Here is a 22,534-nt window from a genome sequence, read left to right on the forward strand (position 1 = left end):
AAGGTGACAATGTCAACAAGAGGCGAGAAGAGGTAAAGGTATACAAAGAAATCAAGAAGAACTACACCTTCAAGGATGTTGCTGATCCAATGGTGGCAACCATGTGCCAACTTTACAACCAATATTTCCATATGCGCACAAAGAGACCTCAAAAGTACACTGCACCACTGGCAGCCATTGGAATGACATTTACATGGGCAATGAAGACAAGCAGGCTAGGAGAGATAGATTATGCGGCGTACCTACAGTACAACATTGTGAGAATGGGAACCCCAAATCCTACATACATTGCACCAGGGAAGATGCTTACAAAGGTGATATATGAAGCTTCACATGCAAGGGGCCAGTGGCCTCTTCCGCCATCACAAATGACTGGTTAAAGCTGACAAAGGACAAGGAAGAGGAACAACCTACAGCTCCCATGGTAACCACCAGACTAAAGAGAAAGCTAGAGATAGTGGAAGAAGAGCCTGCTCAACCAAAGAAAGGGAAGAAAGCTACTGTACAAATGCCAGCAAAAGAGACCAAATCCCAGAAGGCTGCTCAGCTAGAAAGGTTGATGGAAAGTTTCAAAGCCCAACGAATGCTAAAAGGAGATCTAAATGAATTATGGAAGCCCTCACTTGAGGCAATGTCTAGATCTTCTCGAAGGGCAAATAGGGATCGCTTCAAAGACTACATAAAGAATTTTGAGATCCTAGATGCGGCAGCTGAGAACATTCTAGTCATACCATTTACTGACGAAGAGGTTGATGATGTGAGTTGGCAGTGGCTAGAAGAGCAAGAAGGGGAAGAAAGAGAGAGGAAAAAAAAAGCTGACCGGGATTTCAAAAAGAAACCATCAACCCCACCATCAAGCCGAGAGTCAAGTCCTCCACCATCACCACCTCCTCCTAGTCCTCCTCAACCCCGACAAACTGAGGAGCTGAACAAATCTGATGGGCAACAAGACTCCAGGGAAGAGGAGAACAAAGAGAAAGAACAGAAGGCAAAAATTGAACCAAAAATGAGAAGCAAGATCCTGAGGCAAGGAATTATAAAATATTCCTAGATCTGCTAGGTGTTGGTTATACCCGAGAGGAGGCAGCTCAGATAGCATTTCAATTAACAACACCTAAACCAGAAAAATGCACATTGAGCACTTGTTTGGTGGAGCTGAAGGAGAATGCAACAAACACCATAGATTTGCAACCACAGAAAGAAGACTGGGAAGAAGTTATACAAAAACTACAAGGATCGAGAGCCAGATCACTGGCCAAAGAAATAGAGTACGAAGAGCTGAGGTTGAGTGAAGAATAATGTGAAAACAGAAGTGGAAATACTCCAGAGGCAAAACTATGAGCAGCTGCATGGCCAAGCACAGGTACAAGCTCAATTAGAAGCAGCACTATAGAAATGTCAAGAGCTAGAAAATCAAAGCCGGGAAAGCAATCAGAAACTGCTAAACTCTGAAGAGGAATAACAGAAAGTCAGTAAGGCTCTTTCTGAAGCTGAGAAGGAAAGGGATGAGCTAACCCTACAGTTAGCGAAAGAGTCGAAGCAAGTAGAGAGCTTGAAAGAAGCTAAGGATAGGGCTGAAATCTCATATGAGGCTAGCCAAGATGAGGTAATTGAGCTCAAAGATCAAACCAAAGTAAAAGAGCAAACTATTCAGAGGTTGAGAGCATCGCCGGACAGGGCAAGAGCTGCAGCTACAACTAGCACGAGCCAAGAAAAAGATGCGTTTGAAGAACAATTGATAGAACTCCAAAAAGAGCTGACGCTTGAGAAGAAGTAGAGAGTGATGATGGCAGAAGGATCAATGGTGATACAAATTCGATTGGAAGAGGAGAATAAGTCATTGAAAGCAGAATTGCTGAAGCTTCAAGAAAGATTAGAAGGTAATTCACAAACGCTGCAAACAGAGAATACTGAGATAAAACAGAAGTTAGAAAAAGTTGATAGGGTCAATGCAGAACTCAATGACCTATTAGTATCTGTGACAGAACAAGCTGAGATAGCAAAAGACAATTTACAGAAGCAACTGGATGAACTTCAGGGCCAAACAAGTAAAGAACGTCAACAAAGTCAAGGGCCGACTGCAACGGAAGGAATTGACATAGAGAATATGTCAGATCCGGTGGACACTATCATACAAGAGGACATTCCTGAGGGATCAGTACAAGAGCCTCGAGATCTGACACAAGAAGTAGAAGACAATCTATAGAAAGCCATAGAAGCAGCTATAAAGGACACCGCAAAAGAAGCAATGCAGTGGGAGCAGAGGATATTAAAGTCGATGACAATTCAGAAATTAGATGCAAATGTCGTTCAACATGAATGGCTACAACCCTCTCTTCCCTATCCTCTTCTCAAATATGAGGCTGCTACAATCAACAAGAGGATCAAAGAGGAGCCCACAGTGCCATTGTACAATGAAGATGTCACCAGATCAGAAGGGGTTAAACTCATTGTAGACTCCCAACCAAGATGGAGGAAGGCATGGCTCACTAAATACCCTCAGTATTTAGTACATCTAGTAGAGGTGCCTAAAATAATCAAAGACAACCTCAGCTTTTGCCCTCTACCAAGGATGCGGACATGGAAGGAGCATGAATTGCTGAAGAGAAGCGACCCCACGTAGCTCAACTAGCCAAAGCTGCCAGGCTTGAAGGCAGGCGAGAGAATGAGTGAGCAATACATGGTGAAAACCCTAACGGGTGCCATTAAATTGTTCACTGGCTCGCCTGACCTCTCTTGCATTATGCTCAGGAAGATATGTAAAACCCTTCTGGCAGTTTTTGAGGTCTTTAAACCTGGGTAGGCAACAAACAACATATTTTTCTTCCAAGATACATATAGATGTGCTTGTGTACTATCTGCTCAACCTTCCCATGAGGTGATACATACCCTCTACCAACGAATAATTTCTACACCGGCTTCTTCACCATCGATACAAATATATTCGGCCCTACATTACTGGCCCATCATGCACGGTATGAGTCTGTTCTGAAGATGCGCAAAAGCCTCCACTGAAGCAGCAACTCTACTATCATGTCGGGGACGACATGAACTAGGAGGGGGGGAGTGTTAGCAGAAGACTGTCGACTACACTCAACTAAAGACTGGCGGACTACGAAAAGAAAGAAATCCTATGTAGTCATTCCCTGATTAAGAAAAAACCTTGTAATTTCCAATTTTGTATATTATTTTTGCCATTAGACTGAGTAAGATTTTACTTTGAAACTTGAGATATTGTAATTGGAAGGTATTTATACCAAATTTTGACCTTAATGAAAAAACCCTTTTTGATTTTTATCAAGTGTTTGTGGAGAGCGTATTCTGTGTACAAGAGAGAGTGAGAGTTTATCTTGACGCTACGCGCACACTGGTGGTCGGAATCAAGTGCGGAGAAGTGCAACGTGGTGCCCCCGGAGAGAGCTACGCGCCAACACCTACATTGCGCATGTACGGCCCGGATTTGCTAGATTGACCCACGAGCTATTTTTGGTGATTCAGTGAGCATATGGTGTCTGTTTTTGCATTTCAGCATATCCACGCGTTCACAATGAGTAGAGCTACACATTAGGCACCTTAGTTTTCAGAAACGACGACCTACAAAAACCAGTCAGCAGACATCCTATGTGATTTTGCACCGGGTGTTTTTGGGTAGGGTTTTGGGTCTCGGACCTTAGAGAGAGTGGTCTATTGGTGTTAATAGGATTTTCCTCAAGTTTCATCGCATTTCGAGAACGTCTGATGGGTATTTGGCTCTTGGAAGTGTTGTAGGAAATCTCCTCCTGTGTACTTTTGAAGGCTATAACTTAGACATTGGGTAGAGACCTCTGTAGGAAGTAGTCAATAGTCGGTCGAGTGTAGGTTGACACTCTATGCTTGCTTCCACGTGCTTGCGGGTCGAGCTTTGTCCTTAGCTGACAAATCTTGTTAGGTGATTTCTCGTTGTGCTGACGTCCGTCGCGGCATATCCGCCAACATAAGCCTCGTGTGACCATAACCTAACTACATTTCTTGCAAAGAATCTGAGGATGGAAGTCTCCAAGAAGGTAGTTCTTAAAATCATGCTCTTGGCCCTTTTGGCCATGATGTGTGCACCATCTTCCAAGGCCATTGTAGGAAGCAACAATAGAAACCCCTCCAAATCAAGACGGGGCATCGCGTTTTGATTTAGGGGTTTTTCATATTTTTAAAAGGATTTGCGAGGAACCGTTGACTTGGTGGACCTTAGTACAGACCCAAAACTAGGCTGGCCTCTTGGACCCTCCCTTCATCCATCTCTCATCCTTCTTATAATGTGCTATAGGTTTGTGCTTATATCTCATCATCAGACTCCATTTTCATCTTTATTCGAATGTATCTATCTAGCCCATTGGTTGTCCATGATTTTCTCTTTTGTAGATCCCATTTGGTATGCTATGTCATTGTTTTTGAACTATGAGAGAGAGAGAGAGAGAGAGAGAGAGAGAGAGAGAGAGTAGTCGAAGCAATTGAGTATCTAACAAAGATACCACATTGTCTTTAGAGTTAAATGCTCCTAGACAAGATTTTGGCTTCTCAAAAGATTATATATATAAGGTTATGGTCATGCTAGGCATGATTGTGTGTTGGGATAACTATGCATTACTAAACCTTTCCTCATTAATGGTAGGCAACAAAAGTCCTTTATGTGTTCATGTGGGGCATTGTTAGTGGTGAGGACTTGCAGCTAGAGGTTCAGTATGAGTGGGGATGATTGATGACTAACAACTGGAGGTTTGCTTTGAGTGGGGATAAATATCGAAAATCGACAACAGTTAGTTGTCGAGCTCGAGAGGGAGTAGACTGCTAACTATAGGAGGGGGGGGGCATCATCACGCAATGGGAGGCATGATTATTGGCTTTGTCTTTCTGGTGGGCAGCTATTTTCAAATTTTGAACTTTTTTTCAATCATTGAATGCTCCTAAAAGGTTAGTTTTGCAACTATGTCAATATTGGCATGGTTACAAAGCATCAGGCATGCCTCTTCTAGAGGCGATCAAGATACATTATGAAAGGCTACCATTTAATCCTGGTAAAGCAAGAAAGAGGTCTTGAAACATTCTCACTCACTATTGATATTGAGCACATTATAGAATGTTAAGAGCTGCGACACATCTACATCATGCTCACCTCCACTACTACTAGATGATGTACATATTTCCTAATGGATATTAGCGCTCTTCCTCCTCTCCCCAGCATTTATCACCTTCGCCTCCTCCATGCCTATTAGCTGAATCCAAATGTCACCAATGCTCTATCATCAAATGCCCTACGCAGATGTTGCGGATGTCCTCTAGGTCTGCAAATTCCTTCCATAGACCATCCCTTGATCCTTCCACCACCTTACCTTCATCATCTTGTCTTGCCAAAAGTTGGTGTGTGCGCAGGTGTGCACATGCCTCTATGTGTGTGTGTGTGTGTGTGTGTGTGTGTGTGTGTGTGTGTGTGTGTGTGTGTGTGTGAGAGAGAGAGAGAGAGAGAGAGAGAGAGAGAGAGAGAGAGAGAGAGAGAGAGAGAGAGAGAGAGAGAGAGGGGGGGGGGGGAGGTTCCTTTATCGTTCTCAAAGGTCAGAGTGCATAGCTGATTATTAGTGACTCTCATTGCTTATATGAGAGAGACAGAGAGAGAAAGGGGGGGGGGGGGGGGGGGGGGGGGGGGGAGAGCGGGAGAGAGATATATAGATGGAATGTTCACACCTATAAGAAAATTTGGTTTTTCTTGCATATGTACAGATGCCTCTAGATGTAGAGAGATATAATGAGCAAATTTTTCTAAAGTTTGCTAAATTTATGAAATCTCACATGTCATTTAGTATTGTCAAAATCTATGAAAAGTTGACAATGCTACGTGTCTTATCCTCTTTGATTGGCTAATTTTTCTCGTTTTTTGGTTTGCTTGACAAATTTTGCTAGGTCTTTGGAATTCCTCCTTGAGATCAGTAAGGAAAGTGTCCATGGCATCTTCCTCATGCATAATCTTCGATTCCTACTCTTTATGCAGCAAAGTAATTTTAGCCTCATTACAACACATAAAGACTAGTCAGAATATCCCAAGCCTGTTCAATTGATTTAGCCAAGAGAATGTGAGGAGTGATAGTGCACTTCATAGATAATTCAATTAATGCATGAGCTTGTGCATCTCTAACATCCCAACGAGCCTGCCTAGCTGTAGGCAACACTGCTCTAGCAGCAACAATCCTGCCACCAAGACCTGCAACATCCTCAACATCGCATGTACCCTTAGAACCAAGGCATACATCAATGCCCATCACAACATTCCAAACGCCCTTTCACACTAGACCATGTTGCATCATGTAAGCCCTGGGTAATTATCCCCATCCAATTATCCTCAGCAACAAAAATCTTGAACACATTTGTGATGTTGTTGGCCATGGCAAGTGCTTGCACCTAATGTGAAAACTGCCCAAAAAGAGGAGAAACAAAGCGAGACCAACACAGGCTATGTTGCACAACCTGTAGAAGACTGTAAGACACCTGTTATGCAAAAAACGACACATACAAAATTTTTGCACAAAAACATGAAATTCCTTTTGCAGTATTGCCTGTAGTGGAAACTAAGGCCGAAAGGAACATGCATGTGTTGGCAATGCTGGCGAATGTGCCCGAGAGGATGCAACCTGCTCTGATGCCAATTGTTGGAAATAGGGTTGCAAGGAAACACATACAACTTGAAGAAGATGAAGAAGCTCAAAAACAAACAACAGAGAGTAGTATTACTGAGTGTGCAATGGAAATATTGAGTTAGCCATAGAGTTATGGGTGTATATACAATGCACGGGGGAAAACACCTCCTAGTGAGGGGAAAAATGCCATGGCATGAAATGTTTGTTGCAATTTGCCCATGCATACTTTGGCTTGCCCTTGCATAAAAGTACCTTGCACGTCACCTATCTTTCCTTGCAAGGTCGGCCATGCCATGCCAAAGCTCTTGAAAACTGAGGGGCAAATCCCTTATTGCTACCTCATTGTGTGATGAAATAGCTCTTGTGTTAGCATGTGGCCCGAATTCAAAAATTGGCTACTCTTTGCACACCCAAGAGTGGATCTTGTCCCTGATCAAGAGGGGGTGCCCCAAAATAGGGCACCCATCTTATGGTCACAAACGTGAACCTCAATGGTGAAACAATGATGGCAGCTAGCTATCGATGCAAGGGAAGATGAGGAAGAGGTGTCGTGATTGGTTCTCCAAAGATCATGATGCAAAAATGGGAATGGACATTTAGACCAATGCGAATCCATAAATCCCACCCACACCAAAAATCATGTAAATCATGTTTGGTCTTCCTATGTACAGCGGAGCATTCCCGTGACCTCTTCATCCCACCTCGGCCCTGTAGGGATAGTTTCCCATGATCCAACCGTGAGAGAAAGAGCTCTCAAGATAGTGCTTAATAAGCACCTTTGGCCCTTTGTCAAGTCTCTTAGAAGTCAGGAATTTGTGACTCTTTTGGTCTCTAGAAACTAGTTCTGGGTACCCTAAAAGTTTGAATTTAGGAAACCTGGGACAATTCAGCTCTAAAACTCAAGTCTAGGTGTGTCCTATTGCCTGCAAGCTTTTCTCCTGGCTATACTTGACTCAATTTGGAGTTGTCTATCAAAACTTAGAGCAGTTTTGGTGAACTGCACTTGAAACAACACTCAAAACAGTTTCAGGATCAATGATTTTTGCTTGTATCTTAACCAAATGTGACCCAAATTGTTGAAACTTGGTCACTAGGCTTACTTTATAGTGCTTAATACTTCTATGAGCTCAGACGTAACTTTTGACCTCTAATTTGACACTTGAGACATTATACGTGTATAATGTCTATGTGCTCAAAATTTGACAAAATTTGGTATGTGAGCTCTCCTTAATGTCCTCTACCCACTGCAAGTTTCAGTTTGTGAATTTGACCTTTATTTTGACACTTGAGACATTATATGCGTATAATGTCTTTTGTGGCAGAATGAGGTGACTTTTGTTTCATTGATTCCTTACAACCACTCAAGCAACTCTTAGCAAGTTTCAAAATTCAATTTGGACATTTTTTGAGCAACTTAAGACCAATACAAGCCTGAAGCTGCAGTTTTCTATCTTTTGCTCTTTGCAAGCCCAAATGAGCTCCAAATTCTCTAAAATTTTAGCTAGGAATGTCTTTTATGCTCTAGGACACTAAGGTAAACTCAAATGTCTGATTTGACCCAAATCTGGCCTATGAGACATTATACGCGTATAAAGTCTTTTGGCCCAAAATTCACTTAGATTTCTACCCAAGGTACTCCTTGATGCATACAACAAGAATATGTGATCACAACAAATTTTGGATGTCAAAATTGCTCAAAATCTCTTTCTCACCTTTTCAGTATGCAAAATTCTCTTTAAATGCAAAAGTATGTGTTCAAATGAGTTGAGATTTTGCAAGCAAGCTTAACACATCATTTCCAACCCTCCTATGTGGTCAAAAGTGAAAATTGACTTTTAGATCTGGCCTTGAGACATCATACACGTATAATGTCTATGTGCTTAGATTTTGACAAAATTTGGTCTGTGAGCTTGTCTTGTTGTGCTCAAAACCCTGATAAGCTCAGATTTCAATTTTGGTCTCTAAAAGTGCCCTTTAGACATCATATGCGTATGATGTCTAGCTAGTCAAAATGAAGTGAGTTTCACTCCAGAGGTTCCTCACTACACTGGCAACTCACGACAAGTTTTAGAATTGAATTTTTACACTTCTTGAGCAAGTTATGGCCATTACAAGCATTTACTTGCCTAGATGCGTCTTATGGCCTTTGCAAGCCCAAACGTAATCCAAATTTGATGAAATTTGGCCTATATGCTCCCTAAATGCTGTAGATCACAAGATACACTCAGTTGTAATTTTTGACCCTTGATCTGGCCTCTAAGGCATCATACACGTATGATGTCTTTTGCTCAAATTTTAGTTCCGTTTCTACCAGAGGTACTCCTTACTGTGTAGATCAAGAATATGTGCTCATGACAATTTTTGGATGTCAAAAATGCACAAAATAATCACTTTTCATAAGGAAATCCCCTTAAAGAGTAAAATCCTCCTAGTTTTCAATCTATGAGCCTAAATGATATGAATTTGATGTATGTGCTCAACACAACATGAAAAAAATGGGTATAATGTCAAAAGTTCAAAATTGCTGCCAAAATCACCCTAGAGACATCATACGCGTATAATGTTTGCTGATGATTTTTGGGACATAATTGATCCACATGCATCCCCAAGTCTCTAGCACTGGATTTCAAGCACTTCTAGCAATTTTCATGCAAAAATGTGCTTAGAATCTCAAATTTTCTTTTTCCCCATTTTAGACACTCCGTCTTTTGTCTTTTGGGTGTCCAGAGTTGGTCAAAACTCTAGTCTAAATTTATACATAGGGTAAAACCCTCTGAACACACTGGTGTAGTCAAATTTTCCAAATTTAGTCTCCAGATGTCCCTTGAGACATTATACGTGTATAATGTCCAAGTTTACAAAATTTCAGATTTTTTTCACAGAACCCTTGCACATGCTCTCTTATATGCTCAACACCATTCAGTCATGCAAAAATGTCAACATAACTCTTTTTATTGCATGTTTTCCTCAAAAGAAGACTTTTAAGAGATCATGAGTGCAAACAATCACTTTGGCAAATAATTCAATGGTGAATAGCTCTAGATTAGAATCATATCACTTACCTAAAGCTACTCCTAAAAATCATATCGGGTTTTGCATCTATGAGTAGAGAAATGCTTCAATGCCACACACGGACTAGCAAACACTTTTATCAACTCACAAATCACTTGACCACCACAACAACTACTCTAATCTACAAATCCTAACTAAATCTACCTAGTCGTAGACCCTCGGCAAGACACACGCTTCCTGGCTATCCACTAATCTCGGAATAACCTCTTCCGGATCCACTTAAGAAAAACGCTTTCTTTAGCCGAAACTAAAGCAAGAAACCATCATACAAGTGTTAGTAGGAATACCTACCTAGGTCCTTGTATCCTCGGCAACGGTGCCAATGTTGCGGGAGAGAATCACACCACCCATAAAGTGCATGCAACACAACCTAGATCAACATAATGTCAATCGAGGACACAAATGACATGATAGGCTTACGAAGGAAATCTTGTTAGCTTGTCAGGCTAAGACCATCCAACACAAACAACACTTTGGAAGGCCAACTAAACCACAATTTAGAATCTCACTACTCTCAATTACACCACATACACACAAACGGAAGGAAACCCATCAAATCATGCCAGAATCGTACAAAGATTATGGAACACCATCCCCTCACTAGGATAGACATGCCCCAAAGCTTCTACATCCAAAACCCTAGCTCTAAACCCATCTATGAAAAATGCGTATAAAGACAACCACATTTTGAAAGTGCCCGAAACTAAAATCTATGAGTACTTATGCGTAGCTTATATCGCTACCATTCTAACAACTAGTTGCAGCTAGAAAAGAGACATCGTTTCATATACTTACGACCACAAGTAGCTCGTAGATGCACGAGCGCATATGCCCCATTTGGCGAGGAATGCTTGGTGTTGTCGCGTAGCTCTTGCCGAGGCTAGCATGATTGTGCAGTCGGATCTAAAATGTGATGGACGAGCAGGGAGTAGTGCCAGGATGAAGCTCACGCTCTCTCTCTTCCTCTCTCACACACAGTTGACGACAACTTAAAACATGATTTTGATAAAAGTTCTCCTTACAAAATGACCTAGGTACCTTATATACTAAGGTCACCTTAGGTTAAACCTGAAATAGACTTTGAGGGGTCAAATGGCTTGGTATTTACAAACTGGAACTGCCATTGCACCCGGGCTTTTGCAACTAGACTAGCTACATATTACAGATGATGTTTATAACCATAATCCTCAGCATTCCATAACTCTCAAAGAATAAGGCTTTGTTGAGTTATGGCGTGTTGTTGACCCAGCCGTCAACAGTGATGTTCAAAATAAAAAAGCAAACATTACCTTTGGTCAACTGTTGGCTTTAAATCCAATGTTGAGGAGGCAATGGTCTATGAGTGTTAGCACCAGGCTGCCAAGAGCGAAGAGGAATGTGTACGTGGTGCAAAACATGGACTTGAGGGTAGGTAGCTGGAGAGATGTTCTTCCACTGGTGGATGCATTCAAAGAGAAAAGGATGCAGGTACAAGCCTACATAGATGGTGGAGCACAGGTATGTGTCATGACGAAAGCAATCACGAAGGAGACGGGAGTCAAGGCGGTAGCACAGCCAAATGTGCGCATGAGGATGGCCAACCATACTAAAGCTAAGTGCCTAGGTGTGGCTCAGGATGTAAACGTCAAGATGATGGGCATAGAGTGCCTGATAGACTTTTTTGTGATGAAGGCAGGTGATAATGCTTATCCAATCATTTTGGGTAGGCCGTGGCTTTTGGCAATAGGTGCTAAGCAGGAGAGTAGTTCTCGCCATATGGAAGCTAAAGATGAAGACGACACAACAAGTACAAGTATGAGACAAAGACGGCCTATGATGAAGGCTACACTAGCACTAAGGAACAATAAAGCAAGGAGTGTTACCATATACATGTGGTAGTGATGTGTGTGAACACACTAGGACCACCGGGGCATTTTTTCCCTCTTTAGGAGATTTTTCCCCCGTGCATTGTATATACGCCCATCACTCTAGGGCTATCTATCTTTCCATTGCACACTAAGTAACACACTCTCTATTGTGTGCCTTGATCTTCCTTCATCTTCTCCAAGCTGTGTGTGTTTCTCTGCAACCCTAATTCCAACAATTGGTATCAGAGCAGGTCACGTCCTCCCGGGCTTAGTTGCCAGCTGCTCCAGCACACACCTGCTCACTTTCTCCGATTTCAGTGAGCTTTGGCAACCATTCGCAGGTCGACAAATATTTTGGGCGAGGTCGTAGAGCTCGGTCTGCTCAGAATTTTGATTTAGGCTCATTTTGGCCTCCGTTTCCACTACAGGAAGTATTGCACAGGCTATTTTGTCATTTTGTGCAGAATTTCTGTCAGTTCCATTTTCTGCATAATAGGTGCCTTATAGTATTCTACGATTTGTGCTATATAGCACAGGTTGTTCGCGCTCCGTTTCTCCTATTTTCGGGCAGTTTTCACATCAGGTGCAACATTTACCATGGCTGACAACAACAACACAGATGTGTTCAAGATGTTTTTTGCTGAGGACAGGTTGGATGGGGACAACTACCCTATGTGGGCTTATATGATGCAACATGTTCTTGTGTAAAAGGGTGTCTGCAACATTGTGCAGGGCATTGATGTAGGTCCTGGTTCTGAGGATGTAGGCAATGTTGAGGATGTTGCAGGTCTTGCTGCAAGGATTGCAGCTGTTAGAGTTGTTTTGCCTACGTCAGAACAAGCTCGTTGGGATGTTAATGATGCGCAAGCTCATGCATTGATTGTGTTGTCTGTGAAGCGCACCATTGTTCCTCACATCCGTTCAACAAAATATGCAAAACAGGCTTGGAATATTCTAGCAGGTCTTTATGCAAGCCGCAATGAGGCTAAAATTGCCTTGCTGCGTAAAGAGTTGGAGTCGAAGATTATGCATGAGGAAGATGATATGGACATTTTCCTTGCTAGTGTCAAGGATATCAATGAGCAACTTATTTCTGCAGGTGACTATTATTTCAGACAGTTCCTTTGACCAGACTTTTGCTAGTACTTGGAGACTTATGACCCAAGGAAATCTAGAAGTTTGATGCATTATGCACATTGCTGTTGCAAGAGTCATTTTCCAAAAAAAAAAAGGACTAGACAGCTTGCAGTTGAACAGGCTTTTATTGCTTCTCAAAGAAAGAGTGGTAACAGCAATGCAAACACTTCTTATGGTTCTGCTGCGAGTGGCAAAAATTCTGTTACTAATGCTTCTGATGGCAGCAATTCGTCTGGAAATTCTGGTGATAAGGGCAAAAAGAAGATGCGTTGCCATTATTGTAAAGCCAATGATCACTTGATCAAGTCGTGTCCTAAGTTGAAGGCCAAAGAGGCTAAGAAGAAAGAGGATGGTTCCACTACAAATGCTGGTTCCACTATTGTTGAGTCTTCTGTGAAAGGAGATTGTGTTGCTGATGTTGATGCAGAATGGGCTTTTAGCGCAGAGTGCACTTACAATCCTGCTGTCCATGATGCATGCTTGTCAGTTGTTGCAGATTCGCATGTGTGGTATTTCGACAGTGGTGCTACAAAGCACATTACCTCACATCGTGAATTGTTTACCTCTCTCGAGTCTGTCCCTCATGGGAGTTTAGTCACTTGTGCCAAAAACGCCTCTTATCCAGTTCAGGGAGTTGGAAAGATTGTGGTCAGTGCTGCTAATGGCAGTTCCTTCACACTTGTTGATGCACTTTATGTACCTGGGATCAAGAAGAATCTCTTGTCTGTATCCGCACTTGCTAGACTTGGACTTGTAGTCAAATTTGTGGATGACAGATGTACAGTTCATGATCTCAGTTTTGGTAATGAAATTGTTGTATCTGGGCTTTTGTGCCGTGGGCTCTATAAGCTCACTTTGTATGAAAAGTGTGGACGAAATTTTGCAATTGCTGTTGCAGTTCAAGGGCTATTTCAGATGCAAAACTTTGGCATGCACGTTTTGGTCATCTGAATTTTTCCAGTTTGCAGAAATCTGATATGGTTGCTTCTTTGCCGTCTCTTGAAGCACCTGTTAGACATGTTTGTGAAGGCTGTATTTTGGGTAAGATGCAGCATTCTAAATTTCCAAAGGATGGTTCAGTTCGGGCCACATGCAGGTTGCAGCTTATGCATAGTGATGTTTGTGGGCCCATGCAAACTCCGTCCTTGGGCAATTACCTGTACTTCGTGACTTTCATTGATGATTACTCCAGGCATGCATGGGTATTTTCGCTTAAAGCGAAGTTCGAAGTTTTTATGTGCTTCAAACAATTTTTGGCTATGGCTGAAAATGTCTCGAAATGTACTATGGGCACCCTCCGTTCCGATCGAGGGGGGGAGTATATGTCTCATGAATTTAATGCATTTCTGGCTAGTCATGGGATAAAACACCAATGTACAGTGCCTTATACACCTTAGCAAAATGGTGTTGCTGAGAGGAAAAACAGGTCACTGATGAAAATGGCTGGTGCACACTTTGCGTGACAGTAAATTGGATGCACCTTTGTCTAGTCGTACTTGTTCAGGCTCTTGCCATGCATCTTATGCATCAGATTGTTATGCTTTGGCTGTGTCTAGCTTACATGATGTTGAGGAGCCTCTGTCTTTTGATGAAGCACAGAATTCAGAAAATTGGATGGTTGCCATGCAATCAGAATATGATGCACTTATAGAAAATGACACATGGACTTTATGTGATTTGCATCCTGGAAAAAAGGCCATTGGTACGAAGTGGGTTTACAAGTTGAAACGCAAGCCGGATGGTGAGATTAATCGCCATAAGGCTCGACTGCTTGCAAAAGGTTATGCACAACAAAAAGGCATAGATTATGAAGAGACTTTTGCTCCCACTTGTCATATGACTACTGTATGTTTTCTATGTGCATTGGCAGCTCATTTTGGTTGGGATGTACATCAATCAGACATTGTTACTGCTTTCTTGAATGGTGACATATTTGAGAAAGTTTATGTAACGCAGCCGCGCGGTTTTGTCATAAAAGGACAAGAGGACAAAGTGTGCAGATGTAAGAAGGCTTTGTATGGGTTGAAGCAATTTCCTCGTGCTTGGTATGAGAAAGCTGACACTCATTTGGTTAAACGAGGCTTTCGTAACAGTCCAACAGAAAGCACATTGTATGTAAAGCGTGAGGGTGATGTACTTCTCATTGTGGTTCTTTATGTTGATGATTTGCTGATCACTGGACCAAATGAGAGACATATTGCTGAATTTAAGGCTGATTTGAATGCTACTTTCAAGATGAAAGATTTGGGGCTGTTGCATCATTACTTGGGTATACAGTTTAAGCAGTGTGATGGTGGTATTGCCTTGTGTCAGAAAAGTTACATAGAGACATTGCTATGTAAGTTTGAACTTGAGCATTGCAAACCTATTGCCACTCCCATGGAAACAGGTTTGAAGTTGAGTCTACATGATGATCGCGATCTTGCTGATGTCACTCTTTACCAAACTGCTGTTGGCTACCTCATTTATGTATGCAACACAAGGACGGATATTCAGCTTGCAGTCTCACAGGTCAGCAGATTTATGCATAGCCCAGGGTCTAAGCATTGGCAGGCTGTCAAGAGGATTTTCCGCTACATTAGTGGCACTTTACATCTTGGCTTGTTTTTTCCTCTCACTTTCAAGTTGAAATGCACTAATTAAATTTTAGTCCTATTGGGCACAAACACTCTGAAGTTCATATAAAGTTCATCTCCTTGAGCTTGTCTATTTTCTTTTTTGTGTTCTTGGAGAATGGTTTTCTTCAAGAGCTCTCCTACACACAAGTGTTGACATAAGATTACCACCCAACCGAAAGAGTCCACTTAATATGGGCTTCATACTCAATACTTGGACTTACCCTAACCAAGCATGGCAAAGCCTATAGTGTGCCACGCTACACACCCCTATCATTGTCCATGCCTCCAAAGATACCATGTGGACTCCAACCTTGAACCATGCGACCAATGTTGGGCTCTTGGCACTTTGATTGCACATGCCATTTATGTTTGTTAACCCTCACGGCTCACGGACACCCATCACCTACGATGGACGCGTATTATGTATTTGGTAGAGTCAGGTACCGAGCTTGTCGGACCAATAGGGAAAGGTAGAGTGATCGCCGATGAGAGGCGCACTTTAACTTGGACATTCAAGGGATTAGTTGGCTAAGCATGGACGCCCAAGTGTGAATGGGGTGAGCTCCTATAAAAGCCAACTAAACCTAATTTTTACTCATTCTCTCATTTGTGCAATTGAAGAGTGCTCTTGCTCCATCTCCATCTTCTTCTTCTTCACCTCCTTGTGTGTGTGTGTGTGTGAGAGAGAGAGAGGGAGAGTGTGTGTGCGATCGAGCATTACGAAGGCACGACGGCGGCGAAGCGGTTGAGCGCGGCACGACTGCAGCTTCTTCTTCATCGCGGCGAGGAATCCACCACGAAGGCGAGCGTAGAGCGGTGAGTGACACACCCTTTGTTTTCTTGAGCTTGCTAGTTTAGGCTTGTTGTGTGCTTGGAGCCGTTTGTGGCTCGCATACGGTGTATTGGCAAGTCCCTTGCTTCGACAGTGCGGCAAGGAGCGCACATTTTTGGCGCCGCTGCCGGGGATATGCCCTACACTAAGCTCGGTTAGCACTTTACGCTTCCTTGTGGTGCAATTTGTATCATAGGAAAGGCAGGGAAGGAGTGTGTGGAGATTTCTGTTTTTTGCGTTTTCTGCATTTGCTGTCAAGTTTCAATTTCTGCTATTGTCTGCGTTTTTTCAATTTCCGCAATTTCTGCATTTTCAAGTTCGGCGTTTTCAATTTCTGCAATTTTTTGCATTTCTGCGTTTTTTCAATTTCTGCAATTTCTGCATTTTCAAGTTCGGCGTTTTCAATTTCTGCAATTTTCTGCATTTCTGTCAATTTTCTGCAATTTCTGCGTTTTTTCTGCATTTTCTACAATTTCTGCGTTTTTTCTGCATATCTGCGTTTTCTGCATTTCGACGTTTTTCTGCATTTTTCTGCATTTTTTTCAATTTCTGTATTTTCTGCATCAACAAAAAAAAATAATTAAATTTTTTTTTTTGGAAAAAAAAAGTTTTTTGAGGAAAAAAATTTTTTTTTTTGAAAAAAAAAAAAGAAAAAAAATCGGAAATTAAAAACGCGAGCGAGTGGGCGGCGAAATTTTTCGAAAATAAAAAACGTGACGCTTAAAACGGACGGGTTGGTTTGTATAAAAGATAGATCGGGATCATTTTCCCAAGCCCAAGCCCAAGCCCAGGCCCAAGCCTTAGTCCTCAGTCTTATGATATATACTAGACTCACTCTTATATATATACCCTACTCCCTCAAGAGAGAATGAGAGCATGTGGGACAAGTCCTCCACTCTCCTCCTTTCTCTTCCCACTTGCACCATTAGACTTTCTAGTTTGGGCCTAGTTCCCTACTGGAAATTGACAGTTTTAGGGATTCCGAGGGCATAGAGTGACCAAACGGAGGGCTGTAAAGCACGGCACGACCCTCTGACCGATACGCTCGTTTCGAGCTATCACACGGCCCATTCCACGACACGCTCTAAAAAATCTAGCAAAAAAAAAAAAACAAAAAACACGCTAAAAACTAGTCACAAGGCCTCCTAGAGCAGCTTTTTTGACACCTTAGGGTATCAAAAGCACATGCACTTACGCTCTGGGCGAGTGTTAGAACACGAGCATATTGAGAGTTCCTCTATTCATACGGATACCCATTACCCATCCACGATAAGCTCTAGACCCTCAGCGGGGACACAAGGTAGCACCACCCAAGACCCTAAAATAGCCGCTAGTGACTCCTCCTCCGACTCAGAAATCATGGAAGCATACCCTACCCAAAACACTGAGAGAGAAGGCCATGCATCTCCCGAAGCTCCACAGCCTAGTACTAGTATGTTTAGCCGTTTCATGGAAACATTAGGTAGAGCTACTCGCTCGGAACCTGATGCAAATGAAGCACACGAAGAGGATGGGTTGGACTCTGACACACCTCTACGATACCCCATTGAGTTGAATAGTGCCTATGGAAAAGTGCTATATAACGCCTTATTGGACACGGGTGCTAAATACAATCTGCTATCCTATGGGGTGTGGTGTCAGTTAGGGAAGCCACCTCTATCTGAGAGTATTATCGAAGTCAAGGGTGTCAACAAGAAAAAAACTGCGGTTTTTGGAATCTGGCACACTTCTGTCAGTTATGACAATGGGGTGGTAGCTCAAGACTTTTTGGTCATGCCTACTGGAACTATGGAGGGTAATATAAACCTAGGCCGCACGTGGATGATAGCCACCAAATGCACTATTGATTGGGGGACTGGAGGTGTTACAACGCAAAAACCAACTCTTAGCCCTACCACTCAAGCCATAGTCCCTGAGATATTGCCCAAGGAAATAAAACCCAAGACATTGCATGTCCAGGAGGTTGAACCATACGTCCCCATAGCCCAACTCTCTACAGCTTCAACTGATGTAGTTGAAAGAAAGCTTGAGACACACAAGAACCATCCTAATATAACAGAGAAAACATACAAGTGGGTCCCTAAAGCTTCTTTAGTGACCATAGCTAGTGCTAAAAAACAGAAGCCTTGTAAGAAACGTATCACTCGCTCCAAGAAATGTAAAGAAACGTTGCGTTGGATTCCTAAACGACTATTGGAAGCCCAAGGATACTATGAAGGAAATGATCAAATCTGGGTGCCAAAACGTAGATTGTGCTCTTACCTATCACCTGACCCAAGTGAGCCCAATCCCGTAGCTCCAAAACGAATCAATGATCGTGGAAAGAAAAAAATCACAGAATGCTACACACCCGCTCCCGAGCTAGTTTGGGTACCAAAGAAAGAACGATTTGTTCCACCTAGCTCAGGAAGGGGGGAGTCCCATGAAGATTCTAGCTCCTCATGTAATACATCCATAGAGGTAAAAGCTTCTACATAGCCTCCATCTATAGTAGTGGACCTCCATGAAGCTACAAAAGAATCCACACCTCCCAGTGTTCAAGAATCACCTAATGAACCACTTCAAGTTCGATCCTGGGAGAGTACCTTACCACCGTTGCAACTTGACAAGGCACCTAGGGTAATAGCAAACTACTGGCAAAAATCCTCACCTATTACCAACTGGAACAATTGGTTTCAAAGGGTGACAAGCTCATTTCAAACGGTATGATCTACCCAAGGAAGGGGGGAGTGTTTGCTGACAGTCATCATTCATTTGTTTCCCTCTCAACCTTTTTCCCTGACCTCTCAATCTCCGATCTTAGGGAATGTACATATAAAGCTTTATACTCACAAAAAAAAAAAAAAAGAGCAAGAGCAATTAGCAAACGAGTATGCACAATAAAAGTCAAAACATTGACTCAGACCTACACATGTCACATCTAGTACAGTGAAACAGAAACCTATGCCATAAAACACCTTTGATCCTCATCACTTGAGTGATGGAGGGTAAGTAAGATTAGTACGATAGGAGTGTTTCTGTTTAGAGTTGAGTGATTAGCGAAGTTCTCTTTTCCCACTGATGTGCCTCCTGGAGGTATTCCTTTTGTTTCATAGTGTGTACAGGAGCGTGTTGCTATTGATAGGATTTGGATCTTCATGGAACCTTCAAATCAAGCGCGACCATCAACACAAACAGGTGTTTCTTGTCCATTAGCATTGCCTTTATCTTTTTGCATCCATGTTTGTCTGCTTTGATTGTGATTGGTAGCATAATACTCAGCGCATTGGCTTAGTATCAAACATTTAATTTAATGTAGTGTTTTGTCATAGTCACTTGTTTAGGGGTAAAAATCAAGCAGTCCGACTAAGCTAGTTTGACCAAGCTAGGTATTAGAAATCTTCTCTTAATACCATGGGGAATGCCTTCCTAATAAGCAATGGTTACTTAGGTTCTTAATCTGATTTAGGCAACATTGTATGAAATGTACTAGGGCTTTCTAGTGGGCTTGACCCTATTGACCTTTAGCTTAAGTATTATAAAGGGAGTTTACTAATGTGATGAGCCTGGGGAGGGTAACAGTGTTATATGGCCCCCCAAAGTTACAAAATTAAAATGCTGAAAATGAACAAACAAAAAATCAAAGTGCCACAATGTAAAATTTTAAGCTGGAAGAGAAATCTCAGCTTGATTTGGTACTTCACTCACATGTATCGCCTATGGTACTAGAGCCCTAGAGGTTCCCAGTGTGGGCGCTTTTCCTTGAAAAGCAAAAAACCCAAGGCATACAAAATAAGCACACACATCAAAATTGAATCAATGTGAAAAGACTTTGGGGGGTCAAAGAAAAAGTAATCAGTCAGGCGATGATTTCATGAGAAATTCCTTTTATGGTAGCTTAACTACAAAGTTTTCTAGATATAGCCTCTAGTCAGCCCTTGAACATGAATACTTGGCTCTCGCGATTAAACAACTTAATTGACCACAGAAAGTTAAGAAGCTTACCCATGGTATTAATATTCGATCTCTAGTGCTTTTCGACCGTCAAATTAGCGACCCCAGACTTGTTTAATTTTTTACCTTTACATCTGTTTATGCATTTGATTACATTGCAATTTAATGTTCATTGCTACCAAATTGTTTGAAATTCTTTGTTCAATCAATGTGTCTACCTAAAACTGCATATGCTTTTTAAGAGAATGCAATTACTGTGCCAATGTTGTTTGATTTTGCAGTGACTGAAGAAGGCTAAGGACATTCATCTCAAATGCTCTTCCATCTCGACGAACCAGCTTCAACTTAATAGCTTCCGAGGACGGAATCTACATCAGGAAGGGGGGCATGTTAACCCTCACGGCTCACGGACACCCATCACCTACGATGGACGCGTATTATGTATTTGGTAGAGTCAGGTACCGAGCTTGTCGGACCAATAGGGAAAGGTAGAGTGATCGCCGATGAGAGGCGCACTTTAACTTGGACATTCAAGGGATTAGTTGGCTAAGCATGGGCGCCCAAGTGTGAATGGGGTGAGCTCCTATAAAAGCCAACTAAACCTAATTTTTACTCATTCTCTCATTTGTGCAATTGAAGAGTGCTCTTGCTCCATCTCCATCTTCTTCTTCTTCACCTCATTGTGTGTGTGTGTGTGAGAGAGAGAGAGAGAGGGAGAGTGTGTGTGCGATCGAGCATTACGAAAGCACGACGGCGGCGAAGCGGTTGAGCGCGGCACGACTGCAGCTTCTTCTTCATCGCGGCGAGGAATCCACCACGAAGGCGAGCGTAGAGCGGTGAGTGACACACCCTTTGTTTTCTTGAGCTTGCTAGTTTAGGCTTGTTGTGTGCTTGGAGCCGTTTGTGGCTCGCATACGGTGTATTGGCAAGTCCCTTGCTTCGATAGTGCGGCAAGGAGCGCACAATGTTCCATGGTTTTGATCTTCTAGACGGCATAACATTCTTGTTATTCTAAGTTTCCTTAAGAGAGAATATATTTGTAGATCTTACAGACTAAAGATTAGTTATGTCCATGGTTGTGTTTTTTAGTTCCATCTTGGATCCTTAGTTTCTCATACCCTACAACTCCATAAAAGAGGGCATTTCTAGATCCATAGGAGGATGATTAAGATTGGATGCTTCTATATTTACAATTCAAGTGTATTTACAAACAATTCTTAAAAAGTACGACTCATAGGCCTGTAGAAGCTGTTTGAAATCTATGTGAGGCCAAAAAAATATACCACTAAGTAAACTCTTCCCTTTATGTTATAAATGTTGTTGTGTCCTGGTCTTTAGAATGTATTGCCAACTATTCATCTTTAGGGAATTCATCCCCAAGAAACTAAAAAAATATTCTCCATTATTTTTTCTAGGACATGTTCATTATAAGAAGAGCAAGAAGGTTTTCATAAACAACAGGTTTATTTTGGTGGGAAGGGATGGATTATGGTGAGAAGTATGGTCAAGAATACTATCATTTGAAGATATAGTTTGACAAAGCTTATGACACAATCAAGAATACTATCATTTGAAGATATAGTTTGACAAAGCTTATGACACAATGGAGTGGATTTCAATTTGTAGTCACTTTTTGATATGCGTATTGACTGGAAGTTCGTTAAACTACACATGTGCTCTTTGGGAATGTATGTGCCGAAAAGCAGTGAATGCTGAGTTATTAGTATGCTTCTCATGAGGTCTATCAGATAGAGCTACCCCTTAGCGCCCTTGCTTTATGCAATGTCCTCATGTACAATAGGTTGGATTTTCAAGCAGTTCATACAGATGGGTAAAATTAAGGAGATTCAGATCCCAAGTGTAGAGCATAACATATGTCTTCAATAGTTTGTTGATGATACTAATGTTATTTTGAGGGCAGATGCTCAATCAATTGGATACTTTTATGGAATGCTTAACTATATTTGTCCTTGCAAGTGGCTCTCATATCAATCACCATAAACATGGTTTTAAATCTCCAAATGGATTTATTCCTCCTATAATGACTCAATCAAGGTGATAGATCATATCAGATGGAAAATTTTTAGGTTGCTACATATAATTATGGGTTTCAAGGTCACTATGACCCAAAGATGGCAATGACTATTTGAAAAAAATTGAATGAAAATCCTCCTATGGCAAGACTTCCAACCTAACTTGTCAAAAAATATGTTTGTGTTAAGTAATTATATTCTCCTTTCTTTGATGTATTTTCTTGCTTGTTGGAGGCCAACTAAATGTCAAATGAAGTGGCTAGTAACCATCTCTATGAGATTTCGTTGGGAAGGAAACAATGATATTTTCAAAGTCAGCAAGGTTTCATGGAGAACATGTTGCTACCATACAACTAGAGGCAATCTAGGGACCTTGAATATTGAAAGAAAATAAATCAAAATG

The sequence above is a fragment of the Adiantum capillus-veneris genome, chromosome 19, assembly GCF_014529385.1.
Source record: "Adiantum capillus-veneris isolate H3 chromosome 19, ASM1452938v2, whole genome shotgun sequence".
NCBI classification, from domain to species: domain Eukaryota; kingdom Viridiplantae; phylum Streptophyta; class Polypodiopsida; order Polypodiales; family Pteridaceae; genus Adiantum; species Adiantum capillus-veneris.